The sequence below is a fragment of the Mandrillus leucophaeus genome, unplaced genomic scaffold (assembly GCF_000951045.1).
Source record: "Mandrillus leucophaeus isolate KB7577 unplaced genomic scaffold, Mleu.le_1.0 Scaffold763, whole genome shotgun sequence".
NCBI classification, from domain to species: Eukaryota; Metazoa; Chordata; class Mammalia; order Primates; family Cercopithecidae; genus Mandrillus; species Mandrillus leucophaeus.
In genome coordinates this window covers 1373167-1379166 of record NW_012108286.1, presented here as the reverse complement: position 1 = coordinate 1379166, position 6000 = coordinate 1373167, and positions in this window count along the sequence as shown.

Here is a 6000-nt window from a genome sequence, read left to right as displayed (position 1 = left end):
AAAAAAGAAAACATCTACATTGTATTTCAATTTCTATGAAGATTGGAGAAGAAAGGTATATTTCTTGTCTTTTGTCCCTTGCCAGCTTGTATTGGGAACTTATTTCCTTGAAATTCCTGTCCTGTGAAAGCATGCAGGTGAAAGTATCTTTAATGTAAAATTACATTTTGGTATGTGTATAATCTTAGATTACATGGGAATTGGATATCTGGAATGGATCAGCCTTAGGAAAATGTTTCTTTTTAAAAACTATTAAATATTGGAACATTATACAAAAAAAAAAAAAAGAAAGAAAGAAAAGCATGTTGATTAGAATTGAAAGAATTGTGAATATTTTGATATCTGACATAAGATGGGGGGGAAACTAAAGGCATGCATGTCATTAAATTGCTGCTCCTGAGAATCTAGGCAATTCTCTTCATCAGTCTATTAAAGTCAAATATTATAAGGACAACATTAAGCTTATCCACATTTTGAAATTATTCATCTGGTTCTGCTCAATTTACACAGGTCAATGAATAAAACATTAAAAAACAGCATCCCTCATCAATTTATACTCTGTTTCTGGGAAATAGATAATTAAATAAGTTATATAGGAAATTATAAAATAATAGTGCTAGAGGAAAATATAAAGTAGGGGAGAGAGAATATGGAGTGCAAAAAGAAAGGGACAGCTAAGGGGAAAAAAAAGACCAGTGAAGAACAAGTTGAGAAAGTTGAGAAGTTGAGAAAAAAATTGAAATAGATTAACCCAGTTTATTTCACATGGTCTTAATTCCAAAAACTGTTTCTTCTGCACAGATAAGTAATTCAAAATCATTGGTATATTTCCTTACAAATAGGTAAGTTCAGAATCTCTGTCAAATTCATTAAGTTGAACATCATATAGAAAAAAAAACTTACCAATATTTAATCTAGTAAAAGTAGTGCATTTCTGCCGTTGATTTTTGTCTCGATAATCCAAATTCAGGTTTCATTACTTTTGGTAAATAAAGTACAATAAAATTTTATGCTACAAAACATAACCACACACTCCAAAAGTGGAGAGATATACCTTGCTATTATTAATGATTATCTATAGATAAGTAAAATTATAAGGTTTTTGTTTGTTTGCATGTTTTCCTTATATAGGCATTTTGGCTTTTTTAAAATTTGCGGTGTATTAGTTTTGCTGTTAACAAAAACAAAATAAAAGCTGCGTTTAATCTTTAAAACTCAATGGAAAAGGAATTGGGTCAAAGGAAGATTCAATGATGGCTGTTTTCTTTTTTGTCGTTGTTTTGGATTTTTTTAAATTGTTTTATAGTACTTGCAACGACGACAACAAAAGAATGCAAGGAATTTTAGGTTCTTAAAAAACCTCAAATAAAAATTCAACAGATATTTAATGAAAAATAAAAATGAAATAGATATTTAATGAAAAATTCCACACAATTACCAAAGTTACCTAGTTTTTATTTAGTTGTTCACAGAGAAAAAAAAAAAAAAACAGCAATTTTCTCACATGATTTCAAAACACAGAAATGAAGGTATTTCTGTTAGGAATTACTTTGCAAGAACCCTTGAGTTTTCATTTACTTTGGGAACTATAGTGATATGGTTTGACTCTGTCCCCACCCAAATCTCATCTCAAATTGTAATCCCCAGCTGGGTACAGTGGCTCACACCTGTAATCCCAGCACTTTGGGAGGTCAAGGCGGGTAGATCATGAGGTCAGGAGTTTGAGACTATCCTGGCCAACATGGTGAAACCCTGTCTCTACTGAAAAAAAAATACAAAAATTAGCCGGGCATGGTGACACATGCCTGTAGTCCCACCTACTCGGGAGGCTGAGGCAAGAGAATCGCTTGAACCTGGGAGGCAGAGGTTGCAGTGAGCCGAGATCACGCCACTGCACTCCAGCTTGGTGACAGAGCAAGACTCTGTGTGAAGAAAAAAAAAAAAAATCCCCATGTGTCAAGGGAGGTACCAGGTGAGAGGTAATTGGATCATGGGAGCAGTTTCTTCTATGCTGTTCTAATGATAGTGACGGAGTTCTCAGGAGATCTGATGGTTCAAAAGTGGCATTTTCTCCTGCACTCTCTCTCTCCTGCCACCACGTAAGATGTGCTTTGCTTCCTTTTCACCTTCTGCCATGATTATAAGCTTCCTGAGGCTTCCCCAGCCATGCAGAACTGTAAGTCGATTAAACCTCTTTCCTCTATAAATTACCCAGTCTCAGGTAGTATCTTTATGGCAGTGTGAGAACAGACTAATACATGTAGCTGGACAGTGTTCCTGGTTTACTGATTTCTTTGCTAAGCCTTTGCATTTGTAATGTGATGTGTGTACTATCCATGATGATGGTAAACCAAAGCAGCTGAGTTGGCTTCCAAGTAAAATCGTTTGGTTTGCCTTTTGCCTTGGCAGTCAGGATGCTCAGAACCATTTTAATATATTTTATAATTCCCCCCATATAGTTATTTTTTATTTCCTCTACATCTTTTCATCTCAATTTTTACCTTTATTTTGAATTGTCCTATTGAAAATTCTTTTACTATAAGTCATATGAAATCTGTTGGAAATAATGGTGGTGTAAATTATAATAAGCATATTGTTAGGCTACATGGCTTCATCTTTCTGGATATAAACTTTATTTACTACCCATGAAAATCAACTTCCTGGATCAAATAAAAAAGATAATAAAATGGATCATAAGTTTCTGGACATCAAGCATTTTCCACCAAATAATATTTCAACGAGTAATGTATAACTAAATCAGAAATACATTTAATTTCCCTTGAAATTTACATGGCTTTAGATTAAGCCTAGCACCTTATTTGCTGACTGTGCTAAACCCAGATAAAAAGGGAATTAACTGAAGTTTTCTAAACCAACAAAATTATAGTTTTTCTGTTCTAACTGAAAAAGGTCAAAATTGAGAACTATTATAATAACATAATAGAAAATATAAAGACCTGCAAGGAACTAATATTAAATGAACTCCTTTATTGTGGGTTTCCTTACTTCAGTGACCAAACTTGCATATGAAAACTCCTTCATAATACCTGTATGTAACCATAATTGAAATTAAAATCCCATTCCATTCTTGATTACTGTGCCATCACAGCCTTCTGTGTGTTTTCTGTTGTACTATGCTAAGCTTAAATGCAAACCAAAGAGAATCCGCACATAACACAAGCCTACCCCCAGAATCCTGGACAGGCTTAGAAGTCAATCTTGTCATTTAATGAATTTCTGTCCCAGCTTTATTAGAGAGATTGTGGAAAACAGGAAACAAAAGCATACACTAAAGACATTTTTCCCCAATGGCCACTTCTTGATTTTTAAAGAAACAGAAATTAAGTATTTACATTCATGTTTTCCCTTCAAGAAACTCTCGCAGAACCAGAAAAAGTTGTCCTAAACCATGGGTTTCTTTCCAATTTCATGACATTGTAAACCTTGTAATAGTTATTTCTCTTTGCTATGATGGTTGCAACTCATCTCTAGCATCTATGCAAGACTCTGTAACATGAATTCCTGTGTATGAGTCTCTGAGGTTTAACTTTTGTACAATTTACTCTTTTGAACACTATTCAATAACATCCTTTAGCCATGTCTCATATGCTAAATTAACCTTTTTAAACCTCCAGTCAAATGACTGTTTTCACCTCTTTTGGTGTCATTTCCTACAAAGTAACAGTTCATCTTTGGCCAGCAAAATTATCTGGGTTTGTGCAGTGAATTTACCCTACTGTTGTCTTTCCAGAATTATATTAATGTGATATTGAATTTTGTATATATCCTATAAAAAATTCAAAATTGAAAATTAAAAGTGCTTATGGTATGGATAAGAAGTAGATAGTCCATAAACAATTAATGAAAAATAAAATGAGAAGGATAAAAATTAAGTACAATAAAGCATTAAATCAGCCCTAATACCATACTCAATGTGTTGGTTGACTGGATATTCAATTATGAAATAAAAGAATACAATTTTAAAATGTGAAATACTGCAAATGTATTATCTAATACTTGAGATTAAAAGTCAAGGAAGATTCTCTTTAGTGTAAGTCTTTGGGTCACTTTGCAATACAGCTTTTATAAACACTTTATAGTAACTTTATCCCCCTTAATTCATCTAGTTTGCTTTTCTCTTTTGTGGACTACTGAGCTTACTAACGCTTTGATAAGGTTCCTCATCCTTTTTGGAATGAAGAGAAAGATACAATTTTCAATTAAATGTTTATTGAACAAATGACAGCTCATTTACTGTTTCTTAAAGTACTGAGGAAAGTTACTTGCATTTGTTCTGCTCTTTGAGTACAGTGTTGGTGATAGAAGGTTACGGACTAGAAAGCCAGAAAGATTTAGATAAGAAATTATAGGCAGGCCACTTAGTCCCACTGAATGTTTCCTTTTTTGTAAAATACGGGGATAATACTACCTTCCCAGGTATGTGCATTAGGTGAAATGGCCTGCATTTGTCATATATAGTAGTTATTCTGTGTTAGCTACTATTTTGATGACCATGTGTAACTGCTCTGTGTTATGAGTTTTGCTTCAGCTACTATGTGTTCGTGTGTCTGTGTGTGTGTGTATCTACATACTGTATATATAGATATACAATAATATAAAACATCTGATTTATCTGGTTAACTTTAATAAAGGAACTTACATATTTGTGGTTAATTCTCTCACAAAGACCCCTTTGGGATTTAATATGAAAGAAATTGGGAGTAAACTATTAATACTTGGACTCATGGAAATGATTTACCCACAGTTAGGGAGTCACCTGGTTGTCTATCATTCTAAAAATACATAATATTATGTTGGCATGGATAAAATAATTTTGGGAAGGAAAATACAAGAATTGGTCTCTTCACAAATACCTAGAAAGCCCTAAAAAACCGCCTACCTAAAGATAGGAGGCATGCCAGTTAGTCTCTAGTGACTCCCTGTGGCAGAGCCAATAAAGGAGCGCTGAGCTTGCTGGAGGAGCAGCAGGCAGTGCTGAGAACGTCATTATAAGGACCCAAGCCTTTGAAGCTGGGGAAGTGGAATGGGATTAACATGTTTCAAAAAGCAGGAAAAAGTGCTCCTCCTCCAAAGAAAAAGTCTCCATTTACTTTAATTACTGACACTTATCTCACCTTGCAAGCTCTAATTATGTAAAGCAAATGCTTTGGTGGTTCTCTTTTAATGGTGCTATTTTGGTACAGGACAACCATTAAATAATTTATAACTGGAGATGGTCTCTGTCAGCAAGACTCCTCTAATCCAACGCATATTCCATCAGACAGAAAACAATGGCAACGAATGAAAGCATTTTTCACAATTTCCAATCTCCCTTTTCCTTTAATTCTACCAAGCATGCTTGACTAATAAGATAAAGAAACATATTAGAATAGAACTGTTCTTGGGAATTGTATTGTATATGGTTTCAAGAAATACTTTAGTGTGCTGCACGTAATATGGAGTCCAATCCCAAAGTTACTGAACTGCCTTCTAAGGAAGGTAGATCCAACTAATTTCAGGTTTTTATTTTTGGTGTTTGTTTTGTTTGAGCACAAAGATAAGCACGACACGCAAATTTGGCCCACATAATAGAACTGCATTAGTTCTATTATAACTTATATCATCAGAGAGTGTGACAGAGATTGATGGAAGGTGTTGATAGGCAAGAGGGGCTTTCAAAGAGAGTCAGTCTAAAGGGAATTATGAAGCTATTTGCTATAGGATATATAATATAGAGATTCTTCTTGCTTTCTCTATGAAGTCTCCAGGAATTTCTAAATGACTTCCTCATATTACAAGTGGGTTCTTTCCAGACAGTGAAAGAGGCAGATGAGCTGGCAACAGACCTACGCTATTCCTAATGATAACTCATACAAGTCTCAATTTTAACACATCCATATTAGAGTGTAGTGGTTAAGAGTGGATTATTGTATCTGCCTGGGTTTAAATCCAAATTCTACTTCTTACTAGTTCTATGAACTTGGGCAAGTTACTTAATTA